This window comes from Gobio gobio (assembly GCF_949357685.1).
Source record: "Gobio gobio genome assembly, chromosome: 14".
Taxonomy (NCBI): Eukaryota; Metazoa; Chordata; class Actinopteri; order Cypriniformes; family Gobionidae; genus Gobio; species Gobio gobio.
In genome coordinates, this window is record NC_137107.1 from 50901250 (window position 1) to 50919822 (window position 18573).

The window sequence follows — 18573 nt, forward strand, 5'->3', positions numbered from 1 at the left end:
TATATATAATATTTATTTTATATATATATATATATATAAAATAAAATAATATAATATATATCTACTATTATTCTTGTGGTACATGTTTGAATGTGTACAACTGCCTAGTCCTGCCTTGTTTTGATCGGTCCAAGTTTGCCTCAGTTTTTTCTCTTGGACTTGATTAGTCCAAGGAGCACTTTGAATACTTGTTGTTCTATTTTTGCTGTATACTTAATACATATATAATTGTGTACATTTTGGAAAATAAACAACTTTAATTTAATCTATATACATTTTGTGAAAAATAATTTATTTTTAGTGTAATTGAACACTTTGAATATTGACCCCCCAAAATAACACCTTGCCACCCCTTTGCCACCCCTGTTTTTAAAGTCTAGCTCCGCCACTGCCGCTAGGGTGCCTCTAGTATTCTAGGCTAACATTATGGTTTTTCTTTGAGGGAAGCTGGACAGAGTTCAGCCCAATATAAACTTTGTGCCACAGTCAATGTCCCTGGACAATGAGTGCTATAATCCACTGGGAAAGGCTCCTAATTAACTTCCGGAAAGTAAGGTCAAATTAGATCGTGGTCATAGGAGTATACGTAGATGCCTCATTAGCGACTGCACGGATCAGTAGAATGAGGCATCTACTATCGATATATCTATGATCACGCTCGTATTTGGCCTCACTTTCTGGAAGTTATGGCGGAGCTCAGAGACGATCGCGTTCATCTGTTAAGAGGTAAAATAATAGCATAAATACTGCTCGGTTTCTCGCAGAAACTGATGGTTTGTCTAGATAAGACCCTTATTCATCGTCTGGTGTCGTTTAAAGCCCTTTGAAGCTGCACTGAAACTGTCATTTGGACCTTGAACCGTTTGTAGCCCATTGAAGTCCATTATATGGAGGAAACCCCTGGACTGTTTTCATCCAAAACCTTAATTTCTTTTCGACTGCAGAAAGAAAGACATTCAGTACATTTACATGGACAACGATACTCCGATATTAATCTAATTAAGACCATACTCTGATTAAGAAACTACCATGTAAATAGCGATTTCTAAATACCTTAATCCGGTTAAAGCCATACTCGAAATAAACAAAAATCTAATTAAGACATGTGGAGTATGCCTATTTTAGTCGCATTATCTAAGTGCATTAGACATGTACACACCTTAATCTAACTATTAACGTTGTGAAGGAGTTTTCGCCGCATTTTGTGACAGGATACACACACACCAGGCACACACACCAGGCAAGTGCAGAGGGGAGGGCTTTGGGGGCTCGTATCAAAAGTGCCCCTCTCAACAATCTTCAACAATATTGTGACAAATAAAACAGAATTTGAATTATAATTAATATAACCGTGCGTACAAAACAGTAACAAAGCGCTCAAATTTCCGTTTATCTTTTACTTATCTTTCAGTCTTAAATGTCGTTGCCATGACGTGTTGCTATGGTGCGTGACTGCGTGTCCTGCTTGACTGCTCACTCTGACACGGCCTCCTCAAAAAAAAATTTCTTTGTGTTGTAATAATTCTGCTCATTGTAAAAGTAAAATACAATAAATTTGTATCTGTAATCCCAGATTCATAACTGTCTGTTTACAACAGCGGTCGGGAACCTCTTGGCTCGCGAGCCATATGGCCATTCAGTGAACGCCTGTGGCACGATGGCAGAGAAAAACAATCCTAACAATCACGATTTTGAAACCTTAATTTTCATCATTAATCAAAGCTATTATTCGAAATTTAGGCTGTCAAGAAGGAGGCAAGATGGGCAGTGTCTCTTAAAAAAACTGAAAGACACCTATATAATATTACAAAAATAAAACAACATATATATATATATATATATATAAATTACATTAAAAAGTATAAAAATCACTCGTTTTTATAAAGTCACACTGTCCAACAGCGACACCCGCAGGTAAAGTTATAGTGGGTTGCCTGAACCCATTGATTTTAACAGACCCACGAAAGTTGCGCTATGATTGGACGTCGGACAGCGTAGCATGGCATGGGGACGTAATGACGTACTATTAATCGAGCTATGTTCTGTAACATGTAAAACGGGAACATGAACGTAATATGCTAAAAGCAACTCATGTAAACGCCTTAATCAGAATATTGTCTTATTCAGAGTAAGGTCAATAATTAGATTACTGCTGTCCATGGAAACGTAGTCATTGACATCTTGGATGACATGGGGGTGAGTAAATTATCAGCAAAAGTTTATTTAAAAGTGAACTAATCCTTTAAGCTGAATCATCCATGATGACCATCCAAACACAGTACTCAAAGATCAACCCCTACCATATATGGCATATTGAATTGTTTTGTCTTTGTTTAGCTTTGATGGTGTGTACTTTGATCTTAACATCTTTGACCTTATTATTTATTCTCAGGTTAGGTAAAGTAAGTCGGGTCAGGGACAATTTGGTCAGAAGACTTCTCTGTGTGATGTTATTGCACAAAGCCTTAAAACACTAAAAAGCAAAGCCTCTGCGGTTTTTGTAATCAATTACATTTATTTTAAATGGTTACTTTACTGAAATGTATTTAATTATTAAAGAGTAAAATACAAAAATCATGCTTTGAATCAAAAGTGTAGTCGGCTCTGGGCTTCTAGGCTTCGGGGACTTTGATTACTTTCATATCTTATGTTAAGTATGTTTGTTTTGTAAGAATGGATTTCACCTGAGAATGAACTCAAGAGATCTAAGGTGCAATAAGACAATAAAACTTCACTCATATGAAGAGGAGATCTACAAGAGAAAACAGGACCCACCTTTTTCAGCCTTATCTCCCCTCCCTGCTGAGTCCTGACCCTTTTCACCCTCCCTTTCTCAGGGCTCACACAATCATGCAAATCTCACAGATACTGCAGACTCTTTTATGGTCAATATAAATACTTTTGATGCGAGTGGTAACAAGGTTTCAGTCCCACATCAGTAGAACAGGTTCAAATAAAGAAAACAATGCTTGTTCTCCGGGTGTGGGAGATGCTCATAGAGATCTTTTGATAAACATTTGCTGTCATCCCCTTCAGATAGGTGTGACCATTTGGGCACGAGAAAAGTTCAACCCAAAAGCTTCATAAATATTTGGGTGCTGAATGTTTATTGTTCTTTTGTTCTGAGTGAGTATTTAAGGGGAATTGACAAACCGCTCAAGGAAGCATCTGTAACCAGAACTTCCCACACTGTTGCTGTGTGTCTCTATTGCCAGGTATGCAACTATTCTTATATTATTTTATAATTGGGTTTTCTATTATATGCTGATCACGTTGTGTATGATGGATTATGTTTAATTCCTTAATTTGACATTTTTGCCTGGTTAAAATACAACTTTCATCTTGATTTATCTGGTATGGTTCCGAAATCATTATTCTAGTATGGATCGATGTATACTCCTTTATTACCGCAAAATCTAGGGTTATGATAGATCACACCGATGACGCCACGACTGAAGCATGGGGCGCAGCGTGCGCGATATTCCGATTCCTGACTATCGCTGGGTTGGCAAGTTGTAGTCCGTGAGTATTACTAAAATTACACTTTTTGTTGAGTGAGCATGTGCAACCACTTAAAGGTAAAATATTCACTCTACACCCTCTGACTAATCACAGAAGTAACCATTTTGTGTTCGTGAGCACGCGAAACCGGACGCGTCTGTTTCTCTGCGATATTGGGTCTCTCGATGAACGAATATGAAAACTAGGAAGATACAAAGATAATCCACGATCTAAATTAAATCACAAATTAATCATATGATCAGCAAATGTAACTAATTTGAGGAAATCCCGTATATAATTGGAGTCAGATTAAATTATTCATGGAGTCAGATAATAAAGTTGGATCTTCATATTTTAATATCTTAAAGTGATTTTTACAGAAATGCCAGAAAAGACATACGCGCAGAAGTCCTTCACCCAGCTGCTGGATGTCGTCATTGAACTAGCGGGTGGACTTTACAGTTTAGTTTCTTCATGTCTTTTTGATTTGGGGACTGTAGGGGAGGGTGCCATTTTTGTTTGTACTCCCTCTTTTTCTCCTGTTTATGGATAGACAGGGAGAAAGGGACCTTTTTTTTTCTTTCTTTTTTCGGATGATCGCTTTCTAGGTAATTTACTACGATTTTTGGGTTAGTTCATTTAAGTTTTGTTTGTTAGTTTGGCCTAGCTCTCCCCTGAAGTCACTATCCCCTGTTTTGATTATTATTTTCTGTTATCCTTGCCAACCATCCCATCCCATCCCATCCTTCCTATAGTTCTTCCTTCCCAACTTAAACTCTAATCAGCTACATCTGCTGCTTTATTTATTCATATCCGAAAATCCCAAGTGCCCTCTCTGGGAAATTGTCTCAAAAAATAGAAGCCAATGGGATACCCAAACTGCTCTGGTCCCCGAAGTGCTGCTTCAAAACAGAAAAGACAAAATTAACAGTAGGATTCGTTGAACCATTGCGTAACTATACTTGTATATCACATCTCTGGCCCGTCATCAACCATTTCAGAATCTGTCACCTCAAGTTTGTTCAAATAAACCCTCATCATGTCTTCCCATTCCATGATTGAGTATTTGTCTGAACTATCTCCTCTAAAGTGTGGTGGTGTTGTCACTTCAGCTTTCAGGATCAAGTTAATTTTGAAGCATCAATGACAGTAGTATTTGACTGGTCAGTCACATGACCACTGACACCTTAGCGGATGGATAATTTGGAAATTCAGGCCTCATCATGCTTTCTCTAATTGATTGACTAATCTCAATACCAATTTGTTTCATGAGGATACTCATTTGACCAGACATTTCTGACTCCTGAAGAGTATACTTGTAGTTACTGGCTGCAGCGATTGGGCAACCACACATTTGGACTCTGTCATCAAGGGAAGACCAACTGTTCTACCCCAGCCTATACTACAGTACTCAGGATCATCGAACAGCTTTGTTTTGTCAGGCATATTCAGAACACTGCCCTGTCCTCTACCAGCCATAAATGTAGAGTAATGTGAGTAAAAGTGCTTGATCTAGTTAAGCCACAACTCACCAGTCTGTATATCTGTCGCCCACCCAAGTCTTCAGCGTCGAATTCTTGTGACACAGTTCATCAGCAGTCTCCTCCTAGGCACAGTTCAAACTGTCTGACATCCGAACGCCACAGACGAAACAGCAATAGATGACTGAAGTCTTGTCTCGCCTCCAGCTCCTGTCAACTCCACGTCAGCAATGTCCCAAATATCCTCTTTGTAACGTTGCTGTGTGACCATAACATAACCAATATGGAACTTCCCCCTAAAGTCAGATAAGGAACCTTGAACTGCAGCACCTTCATAACCAAAAGAGAATGTTTTAGGAACGTCCCTTATGTTCTTGTCACGAGCCCACACAAGGAAAAGGAAGAAGTTCCAATAGCAGTAAGTATGATGTTTATTGAGGGTAAATCCAAAATCAGAGGTCAGTCCAGGCATAGGTCGATATCCAAAAGATCAATCCAACATAAACAGGAACAAAACAACGGTAAGAACAGACTCGGAAGTGGGGTGATACAAACAAGGACTCCGTGACACATACTAAAACAGACAGAGTATAAATACACACACAGATCTAACAAGGTGATGGGAAACAGCTGAGTGCAATGACATGATGAGTGACAGAACAGGATGATGGGAAATGTAGTCTTAGGAGTGAATGACACCGTGGGGAAGGAGGACCTCTAGTGGTTACCCGGGGAAACACAAACCCGACACTGTGACATAACCCCCCCTCTACGGAGCGGCTACCAGACGCTCCAAGACACAAAAACAAAACAAGAGTCCAGGAGGGAGGTGGAACGGTGGAGGATCAGGGGGAGGGATGGGGGGCCAGGTCCATGAAGGGGAACAGGAACAGGGGGTGACGGCTTAACCGGTGGCCAGGGCGGCCCACAGAGTTCGGGAGGCCAGGGCGGGACGAAAGGGACAGACCAGGGCGGGACGGGAGGGCCAGACCAGGGAGGGACAGGAGGGCCAGACCAGGGAGGAAAGGGGGAAACAAAAAGTTCAGGCGGCCAGAGCGGCCCGCGGAATTCGGGCGGCCAGGGCGGCCCACAGAGTTCGGGAGGCCAGGGCGGCCCGCAGAGTTCGGGAGGCCAGGGCGGCCCGCAGAGTTCGGGAGGCCAAGGCGGAGCAGACGACCCTTCAGGCGGCCATGGCGGAGATGACAGTTTATCTGGCGGCCAGGGCGGAGACGACAGTCCATCTGGCGGCCAGGGCGGAGACGACAGTCCATCTGGCGGCCAGGGCGGAGACGACAGTCCATCTGGCGGCCAGGGCGGAGACGACAGTCCATCTGGCGGCCAGGGCGGAGACGACAGTCCATCTGGCGGCCAGGGCGGAGCAGACGACCCTTCAGGCGGCCATGGCGGAGATGACAGTTCATCTGGCGGCCAGGGCGGAGACGACAGTTCATCTGGCGGCCAGGGCGGAGACGACAGTTCATCTGGCGGCCAGGGCGGAGACGACAGTTCATCTGGCGGCCAGGGCGGAGACGACGGTCTGTCAGGCGGCCAGGGCGGAGATGACAGCCCATCTGGCGGCCAGGGCGGAGCAGACGACCCTTCAGGCGGCCATGGCGGAGATGACAGTTCATCTGGCGGCCAGGGCGGAGACGACAGTTCATCTGGTGGCCAGGGCGGAGACGACAGTTCATCTGGTGGCCAGGGCGGAGACGACAGTTCATCTGGCGGCCAGGGCGGAGACGACAGTTCATCTGGCGGCCAGGGCGGAGACGACGGTCTGTCAGGCGGCCAGGGCGGAGATGACAGCCCATCTGGCGGCCAGGGCGGAGCAGACGACCCTTCAGGCGGCCATGGCGGAGATGACAGTTCATCTGGCGGCCAGGGCGGAGACGACGGTCTGTCAGGCGGCCAGGGCGGAGCAGACAGTCCCCCTGGCGGCCACGGTGGAGACTTTCCCTCGGGCGGCCAGGGCACTGGAACAGACACCACCGGCTCAGGCACTGGAACAGACACCACCGGCTCAGGCACTGGAACAGACACCACCGGCTCAGGCACAGGAACAGACACCACCGGCTCAGGCACTGGAACAGACACCACCGGCTCAGGCACTGGAACAGACACCACCGGCTCAGGCACTGGAACAGACACCACCGGCTCAGGCACTGGAACAGACACCACCGGCTCAGGCACTGGAACAGACACCACCGGCTCAGGAACAGGAACAGGCACCACCGGCTCAGGCACAGGAACAGACACCACCGGCTCAGGAACAGACACTGAAATGGACACAAGCATAGGCACAGACTCAGACACCGACTCTGGCTCCGGCTCAGGAACCGACTCTGGCTCCGGCTCAGGAACCGACTCTGGCTCCGGCTCAGGAACCGACTCTGGCTCCGGCTCAGGAACCGACTCTGGCTCCGGCTCAGGAACCGACTCTGGCTCCGGCTCTGGCTCCGGCTCAGGAACTGGAACAGACACGGACACTGAAGGTCTGAAGGGCGTTTCCAGGATCCGAGCTAGACGCTCTAAATAGCCGATCAGTGCCCCCCCGGCCATGAGAATGGGCATCTCCCAATCTGTCTCCGACTGGGCAGACGTGGCCTGAAGCTCAGTCTCTGGATCGGCAGACGTGACGTGAAGCTCAGTCTCTGGATCGGCAGACGTGACGTGAAGCTCAGTCTCTAGATCGGCAGACGTGACGTGAAGCTCAGTCTCTGGATCGGCAGACGTGACGTGAAGCTCAGTCTCTGGATCGGCAGACGTGACGTGAAGCTCAGTCTCTGGATCGGCAGACGTGACGTGAAGCTCAGTCTCTGGATCGGCAGACGTGACGTGAAGCTCAGTCTCTAGATCGGCAGACGTGACGTGAAGCTCAGTCTCTGGATCGGCAGACGTGACGTGAAGCTCAGTCTCTGGATCGGCAGACGTGACGTGAAGCTCAGTCTCTGGATCGGCAGACGTGACGTGAAGCTCTGTCTCTGGATCGGCAGACGTGACGTGAAGCTCAGTCTCTGGATCGGCAGACGTGTTCTTCCTCCTTCTCCTCCGTCCGCAACGGCGAGATGGAGGTTCCGGTCCGTCCCTCACGAGCCCAGGGTCGAATGGGGGCCATGGTGAAAAGTGGTGTTGGACTTCCTGTCGACCACCAACTCCTCTGCGACCTCCCCGGGTCCCACGAAAAATGACTAAGCGGGTTCCCTCAAACATATCTCTCCTCTCCCGCTCGGTGGCTGGGGAGGAGAAGTTGGAACACATACCGCTGGATCTAGGTGTGACGGAGTCCTTCTGTCACGAGCCCACACAAGGAAAAGGAAGAAGATCCAATAGCAGTAAGTATGATGTTTATTGAGGGTAAATCCAAAATCAGAGGTCAGTCCAGGCATAGGTCGATATCCAAAAGATCAATCCAACATAAACAGGAACAAAACAACGGTAAGAACAGACTCGGAAGTGGGGTGATACAAACAAGGACTCCGTGACACATACTAAAACAGACAGGGTATAAATACACACACAGATCTAACAAGGTGATGGGAAACAGCTGAGTGCAATGACATGATGAGTGACAGAACAGGATGATGGGAAATGTAGTCTTAGGAGTGAACCGTGGGGAAGGAGGACCTCTAGTGGTTACCCGGGGAAACACAAACCCGACACTGTGACAGTTCTATACAGGTTCAGGATTTTGGCCCACTCCTCTTTAGAGTGTTGCTTGAGTTTATTGAGGTTTGAGGGCATTTGTTTATGCACAGCTCTTGTCACAGCATTTCAGTCAGGATGAGGTCTGGACTTCGACTGGGCCATTGCAACACCTTCATTGTTTTCTTTTTCAGCCGCTCAGTTTTAGATTTGCTGGTGATCTTCGGATCATTGTCCGGTTGCATGACCCATTTTTGGCCAAGCTTTAGCTGTCGGACAGATGGTCTCACATTTGGCTCTAGAATACTTTGGTATAAAGAGTTCATGGTCAACTCATTGACAGTGAGGTGCCCAGGTCCTGTGGCTACAAAACAAGCCCAAAATCATCACCCCTCCACCAGCGTGCCTGACTTTTGGTATGAGGTGTTTGTGCTGATATGCTCTTTTGGTTTTCACCAAACTTGGCGCTGTGCATTATGGCCAAACATCTCCACTTTGGTCTCGTCTGTCCAAAAGACATCGTTCTAGAAGTCTTAGGATTGTTCAGACCACGTCCTACCATGTTTTTTTATAAAGAAGAGGCTTTCTCCTGGCAACCCTTCCTGTCTTTCCAAATTCCTGTCTTCATTTACTCACTCTAATGTCATTCCAAACCCGTAAGACTTTCCTTCATCATATAAAGCAATCAAGTCTCTTCATTAAAATTGGAATGAACCGCTTGATTCCTATGGATTGATTTAACGATCTCTAGCATCAAAGTGGTAGTTGCTCTCTTTCCATCCATCCATCCATTCATTCATCATTCGCTTATCCGGGGCTGGGTCGCGGGGACAACAGTCTTAGCAGAGAGACTTCCCTCTCCCTTGCCACTTCCTCCAGCTCTTCCGGGGGAACCCTGAGATAATCCCTCCAGCGTGTCCTAGGTCTTCCCCGGTGTCTCCCCGGTAGGACGTGCCCAGAACACCTCCCTGGGAAAGCGTCCAGGAGGCATCCGAAATAGAGGCCCGAGCCACCTCAGCTGGCTCCTCTCGATGTGGAAGAGCAACGGGTCTACTCTGAGCTCCTCCCGTGTGACCGAGCTCTATCTCTAAGGGAGCGCCCAGCCACCCTGCGGAGAAAGTAAATTTCGGCCGCCTGTATCCGTGATCTTGTCCTTTCGTTCCCACAGCTCATGACCATAGGTGAGAGTAGGAACGTAGATCGACAGGTAAATTGAGAGCTTCGCCTTACTGCTCAGCTCCTCCTTCACCACGACAGACAGGTAAATCGACCGCATTACTGCAGAAGCTGCACCGATCCATCTGTCAATCTCCCGTTCCATCCTTCCCTCACTCATGAAAAAGACCCCAAGATACTTGAACTCCACCACTTGAGGCAGGAACTCTCCACCAACATGAAGTGGGCAAGCCACCCTTTTCCAACAGAGAACCATGGCCTCGGACTTGGAGATGCTGATTCTCATTCCAGCCATTTCACAGTTGGCTGCAAACCTTCCCAGTGCACGCTGAAGGTCCTGGTCTGAGGAGGCCAACACGACAACATCATCTGCAAAAAGCAGCGGCCAACATGCACCGGGAACAAGTCTGACTTACTGCTGGCAAAGCAGACCAAGCTCACCGAACTCCTCCCAGGCTGTTTTTTTATCCTCCAGAACTACCCGGGTTGCAGTCTGCTTGGCGGAGACCTCGGAGACCTTACGGGTTCCTCTCAATCACGCCCCTCCATTTTACTCATAATGGGTTTGTGAGCTGCTCACCAAGGACCTGTCTGCCTTGGGAGAGCCTACCAGGGGCATATATCCCCAGACAACATAGCTCCTAGGATCATTCGGGTACTCAAACCCCTCCACCACGATAATGTGACAGTTCAAGGAGGAGCCTCTCTTTCCGATTTTATTAAAAATATATTAATTTGTGTTCCGAAGATTTAATTCACCATAAAAGCAGAGTCCAGAAAAATGAAAACAGAATAAAACAAAAGCTAAACAGATTTCAAAGGGCCCTACATTTAGCCTAATGCTTCCTCAGGATTTTGTTTTCCAGTACAAAATTTTAAACATCCTTACCTCAAGACACATTTACTTGACATGCAAAATGAAAAAATAAATTCTTGTTTTCTGAGAAATGGAACACAATTAAGTGATTTTATGATTAAAATAAGAACAAATATCTGTCATTGGGTATGAAAATACTTGGGCTGGATTTCCCGAAACCTTCTTAAAGCTATACGTCATTCTTAAGTTATACCTTAAGGTGTATCTTGACGTTAATACATGTTTCCCGAAACGATCTTAGTTAACATGTAAATCACTCACGCGAATCGCGTCCTGTCTGAACGCACCATTAGGCGGAGGGAAAACAGAACACTGGTAGCGACAATAGACTGCGAGAGGGGCACCTCAGCTGATGAGGGCAGAGGGGCAGTGGCTCTAGCCACCGGGCCACCCCCCTGTGCACGGCCCTTTTAAAACTAGAGATGGTAGAAACACAGAACATTTCCTGGCCACAGCTATACCTTTTCCCATATTGCTCACTATATAATCTATATGTTCAGACCAAGACAGCATATGGTCAAGCTTCACACCCAGCATCTTAACACTTGTTACTTGTTCCACTGGAGTCCCATCAATAAATAAATTCAAGTCAGCTACCTTGGTAATATTTTTTTTTTGTTACTAAAAATGATACTTTTAGTTTTTTCTATATTTAAAATGAATGTGTTACTTCTAACCTAGTTTGTAATTGTTTGCAGCTCCTCACTTAAGTTCTTCTGAAGCTCAGCTGATGTATGTGCTGCAGAAAACATTGTTGAATCATCTGCATACACAACTAAATTAGCATTATCAACAACACACGGTAAATCATTTATAAAAATAGAAAATAAAAGTGGACCCAAACAACTTCCCTGTGGAACACCGCAATAAGTATTTTTGGTCTCAGAAAAAGATCCATTATAAAATACACTCTGTTTTCTATTAGCAAGATAACTTATGATCCAGTCAAGGGCTATTAGTGAAAAACCATAACATTTCAGTTTGGCAACAAGAATATCATGCTCAATAACATCAAAAGCTGCTGTAAAATCTAAAAGAACAGCACCCACCAATTTCCTATCATCTAGACATGCTAACCATTAATCTGTCATGTGTATTAGAGTAGTACAAGTAGAGTGTCCTGGTCTATAAGCATGTTGTGCATTAGCAAGCACTCCATTTATACTAAAATAATGTAAAATTTGCTTAAAAGTAATCTTCTCTAAAATCTTACTTAAAATAGGAAGTATACTAATTGGCCTACAGTTAGCACCTGAAAAGTCAATTTTCCCTTTAAGTAATGGTATAATTTTAGATTCTTTCCAAATATTTGGATATACACCACTATGCAAACATCTATTAAAAATATGGCATATTGTTTGAGAGAGCTGACTATCTACCATTTTTAGGAATTTACCATCTAAATGATCAACTCCACAAGGTTTATCATCTGGAATTGAGCGCAACATCTGCTCTACTGTCTTTTGATCAACAGGGCTGAAATTAAAACTACATATTTTATCTGTCATCATTTTAACAATATGGTTACACACTAAATTTAAATCATTGCCAAACATTCTAGATCGTAAATTACCATCATTGTCCATCATTGTCCACACAACCTTGAAAGTTATTTGTCTTACTACACATTATTTCATTTAGTACTTTCCATGTTTTCTTACTGTCACTAGCTGCACACCTTATTTTATGATTATAGTATTCCCTCTTTTTAATGTAATTTAATTTTGTAACGCTATTTCTTAACTTACAATACAATTGTTTGTTACAATTACTTCCTGACTCCTTTGCCTTGTCTCTTTGAAGCATTAAATACCTCAAATCATCATCAAGCCAGGGAGCATTTTTAACTTTAACTGACTTTTTCCTAAGTGGGGCATGCTTATGTTACAAGTAGACAGGAGGCAGACACAGATGTTAACAGGAATGGTAGTTTATTGACCACAGTAGAGCATGGGAAGTGGAGCAGGTGAGTAAATCGGTTGATGGTAGATAGGAAGGTGATATGAGTGAGAGAGTTACTGTCTTTTGCAGGGCCGGCTCTAGCTCTTTGGTTGCCCAAGGCGAGATTGAGTTTTGCGCCCCCCCCCCCCTTAATTGTTAAGCCCACCAGCAACTATAGTTGCCAGTGTATAGTTGTCATTTTCCTTCTGTAAGTATTTTTCTAGATATTATCCATGTTTTATATCTTAATGACACACAAGCAGACAACCAAATAAAGGATTTCAAGAAAAAAAAAAAAGTATTAATTTCCTTCCTGTCACATGAGACTGCCCACTTCCTACCCCTACTTCCAGGGAGCACAACGAAGGCAAACCCTCCCAATGAAAGGATATTTTCATGTTACTAATAAGTATTTTTAGTTGACATATATCAACATAATCATGAAGGTCTCTAGAATCATCCAAACATAACAAATCTTACAACAGATCTATAGTTTTTAGTATACTTAGTCAAACATAATAAATTTGATCATGAATACAGATTGATCTGTTGAAAGCAGTTATTTTGAGTTAGATGCTAAATGTTCTCCTCTTATACATATTTGACATTGAAGGGGTGCATAGGCTACAACATATTTGCCCACCGGCAACTATAGTTGCCACAGATTCAAATACGATTTTAAAGAAAAAATACAAAAACCTGGGGAAAATAAATGCAGAACATGCCATTCAGAAAAAAAATGGGCACAAATGGGTTAAGTATTTATAAAAACTATACAAACAAAAATGCTCCTATAGTTACTCCAAGACTTAAAAAGCTAATTATGACTTAAATGATACACTCTAATAAATTGCACATACAAAAATGTTACAAAGAACGTTGGAGGATATTTAACAAATTATGACTCAAACTATGGATGAACAAACAAAAAGGCTTTTATGGTCACTCCAACACTTAATCAAGAAAGTTAAGACTTGAAGGATCAACTGCAATAAATTGTTCATACACAAATGCTAGAAAGAATGTTCAAGGATATTTACCAAATATTAACTCCATAAACTGTGCAAAAACACTCTTAAGCACCTGTAAAGACACTTAAGCAAATTATGACCCACAAACTGGATTAACTATACCCTCTACAAACAAAAGTGCTATTATGGATACACTGTACTTACCACTACAAAATTAAAATATATAAGTTCTTGTAGCTCTATCCCTATCTTAAATAATAAAAGATGAACAGTTGTTTCTGGCATTTCTATTCACCTTCAAAATTGACGCAGCATTAAAATTTGGCTCGTCTGGATTTCCTTATTGTCAGTGAAATGCGTAGTAATATGTAGATAACTAGCTAGCTAGTGATAGCTTAGTGACAGCAATAAAACGTCCAATGCCGTCCAATATTAGTTGATAATATCGATAATACGAAGTAAATTTATTTCGTTTGACACCTTTATGGCTGAGATGAGAAGACTTACCTCTATACTGGGCTTTCTTGTGATCGTCTGCCTTTCTCTTTTTCCGTCCCTGTGCACTCGAGGGTTTAGACCGCTTCATTTTTGAAGAACGCGCCAGTGATGAGCACATGCCTGACCAACCGCCTGAACGCCTGTGCTAGACAATACTCACTATCAATTCAATCTAATAATCAGGTTAAGTAATTAAACGTGCGGCTGAGGGGACGCCCAAGGATGATCATGTTTAATAAACAGTATGTTTTATTTCGCTTGTGTTATTCTATGCTTAATGGGAAGCAAGTTTAAGGGCGCCACAAGAGGGCGCCTGGCTGCGCCCCCAACACATTTGTCGCCCTAGGCAACCGCCTAGCTCGCCTATAGCAAACGCCGGCCCTGGTCTTTTGCATAGAAGGTGGAATGACGCTGGAGCCTGGAGATCGCTGGAGACTGGAGATCGCTGGAGTACAGAGGGACGGACAGGAACACACCCACACAGCAGACAGGAAACACGGATGGAGGGATACACGCTGGAGACAGGTAGTATCGATAGGAGAGTCCTTGAGGTAAGCATAGGTAGCAGTATATGCGAACGCGACCGGACGTGGAGTGCTGTGTGCTTCATATAGTACTGGTGATGAGTGCCATGATGAGGTGCAGGTGATAGTGATCAGTACTCTGGGGATGGAGTGCGCTGTGATTGGTGGAGGGTGGAACCTTACGTGTCTGTGACAGCTTATTAATTATCTTAATTATTATATCCATAAAAGTATTCAGAGCAATATTAACGTCATTTTCTTGACATACTTCAGACCATTGTACACTCTGAACTTCATTAAGTCTACTGGAACTACTGAAGCTGTGATGAGCAAATCTGCAGCACATTCACAATTAAATGTTTTAGTTCTGTTCTACAAGCTTTCCATAACAATTAAAATAATTACATTTATTTAGTGGCTGAAAGAATTTACTGTGTAGTAATTTGCACATTTACTGTAAATCTTAGAGATAAAAATAAATCACGAGAGTATTTTCATTCATTTTGAATAAAAAAGAGCAGCTGATCCTGTGTTTAAGTTTTATTCATGAAGGAGGAAAAGTCACGACATATATATGACATAATTAGCAAAAACACTTTTATTTAAACACAAACATTAACACACTTGTATTTAAACACACACATTAACACACTTGTATTTAAACACACACATTAATTAACCCACTTGTATTTAAACACACACATTAACACACTTTTATTTAAACACACACATTAACACACTTGTAATTAAACACAAACATTAAGTAACCCACTTGTATTTAAACACACACATTAACACACTTTTATTTAAACACACACATTAACACACGTGTATTTAAACACACACATTAATTAACCCACTTGTATTTAAACACACACATTAACCCACTTTTATTTAAACACACACATTAACACACTTTACAGGGTCATGGGATCCCAGGCAAATCAAAGTTTGGTTTGCTCATTCAATCCCAGCGATTACAGCCTTTGCAACTTGCACGTTTAATAAAATAATCAAATATAAAATATAATAAAATGACTTTTAAAACAAACCTTTATTATTAAAACTGTAATGTTCAAAACAACGTGGAAAATAAAAGTGTCTGCTTTGTCTGGTGTAGGCCTACAGGGATATTTATTGGCACAAGTCATCTTCTTTGGAAAATAAATAAATAATCAAGATTATATAGACACTGGCTATCATGGCCCATTAAGATGACACACATATTTAGAAGAGCTTCTGCAAACTATGAAATTTCCCTGCTACATTCACCACAGGAGTTAACAATTAATATTATTATGTAGGCCTAAATGTCGGCAAATTAATAAAACGATACGCTTTAAAGACTCTCAAAGTAAAACGGAAACATAAAAATACTTAAACACGATTGGCTCGTTTAGCACAACAACACCTCTGGCAAATCATTGGCTGTAATCATATCAAACAGCTTCAAACGACACGACAAACACAATATATATATAAATAACAGTCAGAATATGAGCTTTACTTCGTTTAACGCTGACAAAGTCTAATATCTTCATCCAAGCCGAGGAGCGTGCATTAATGTTTTTAGTGGCAAAACAGGAAACTTCATGCATGGGCGTCGGAAGCAAAAAAAATGTGGGTGGGTCCTCAGCAGGGGCGCGGGAAGTGGGGGTGCTGAGGGGGCTGCAGCACCCCCTGGTTTCAAAGGATTGCAATGCACATTTTTGTTCATTTACATTTATTCATTTTTAGGATTTAATCATTTATTTGTAATAAACATTTTAAGTGGCCCATTAAAAAGTATTATTTATATGTTGAATTATGTTTTTAAAACATAGCCTAAATGAGGTCATATTGTGACCATTGCGGTGTGTGCGTATAGAAAGAGCGGTAATATTTCCTCCAGTGGAGAGCGCCTTTCTGGAGATTCCGTTGATTTCTGAAGCTCATTCCGCTCAGCACCGCGCGCTCAACCCAGAACTCCCTTGGTGACATTCTTGATCAAATATAGGCCTATCTGAAATAGGGCTGCCCCAGACTTTTTTTTTCTAGTAGGCTAGTTGTTCATTTAAGCCGTTGTTCACGCAGCGCGCCGCCTCAATGTCATTGTCTGTTATAGGCTATTTGCTTATTATTTATTAAATCCGGGCAATTTGGTTGATCAAATATTTATTAAAATTAAGATACAATGTATACAAAACGAAATTCAATGTAAGGCTTTCAACAAAACAAAACTTATTGCAGTATTATTTAACTTATTGAAGACCCCCGTCTTCTGATAAAGGCTATGCATCTTGTGTCCTGTTCACTTTTCAACGTAGCCTACATTTAATAAAAAAATAACATTATAATATTTAAACTGAAACTAAATACGTGTTTTAATGGCTACAAGCAGTGTTGGGTGTAACTAGTAACTAAGTAATTAGTTACTGTAATTTTCCCTTGAAAAAGTAAAGAAAAGGGATTATTTTTTCTGTAATTTAATTACAGTTAGGCTACTTCTGAAGTAATTGAACTAAATACTAAATACAATTACATATAATACAATAATGGAATTAACATCAACATTTAAAGTCTAACTTTAAAATGCATGTTTTTATGTATCCTTCTAACATTTGTAATACTTTGGTCAGAATAATTGATGTAGTTTTATATTATTTATTTTAATGAATTAAAAGAACCGTTTCAAGTCTATCCTTGAATCGCAGTCGAGGTTGATATAGATTTGGGAAGTAGCCTAATTAGTAATAAGTAATTAAATACATTTTGGAGAGAGTAATTTGTAGCGTAGGCTAATCAAATTACACTATTGAAGATGTAATTATTAACTAGTAATTCATAACTTTTTTTAGAGTAACTTACCCAACACTGGCTACAAGTAGGCCTATAGTAGGCTACAGAGAAATGTCATATCGGAGCGGGATTTGAGCGCACGTCATTTTGCTGGTGGGCGGTTGCTTACATGCTCTGGTAAGGTAGGCAGTTTTTTTGCGTCAATTTGTACGCAAAACCCCCCCCCCATCAAAAATCACAGCACCCCCAACCTAAAACATCTTCCCGCGCCCCTGGTCCTCAGAATTTTTTTACTGGAGTAGATGCCAACTACATTAAGTACAAATATACCTATATATTTACCTATATTACTATATACCTATATATATATATATATATATATATATACCTAATATACCTATATTACTAATATACCTATATATATATCTATATAACTATATATATAGTTTACTTGGTAAACGTATAGGTGGGAAAGACAAATTTACGTAAATCGCCGTACCATTGAAAGCGACAGTAGTGTAGGGGTAAGACGCACGTCATCTAGTTTTGACACAAACCGACCCGCGGTTCGAGTCCCGCGTTTGCCGAAATCTATCTTCTCCGTTTTCCCATCACATATCAAATCGAAAAGGCATTTATTTTCAATACAAATTAAGAAAATATTAGAAAAGTGGAAATAAAGCGTCTATTATGTGTTTAATAATAAGTGTGTATCGATTAGGGATAGGTAAACAGACATGTGCTAAATGTTAGAGACGATAAAAGTGAGTGGGTCCAATATCATTGATCGTAAAAAGTGGGTGGGTCTTGTCCCACCCACACAGGGGCGTAAATCGCGGGGGGGACGGGGGGGACAGGACCCCCCCAATCTGAGGGCTGTCCCCCCCTGAAAACCATGCTGAGTATTGTAAATAATATAATGATATATACTTAAAATAAATGTGTAAGTAGTAAAACAATACAAACGCAAACGGGACAAAAAAAATGCGTTTTAAGTTTAGAAACATTTTGAGTCCCCCCTCCCCCTTACCCCACAGTGGTTTGATCCACCGCGCACCTCAACTAACGTTACCCATAGACCGTAGATAAAGTACCACACAATTTGGGGAGAGAACAAAGCTCTTCAGACAGCAGTTGTGAAACTCCAGTAAGCTGTTTTATTCACTTTAAACATCAGATGAAGT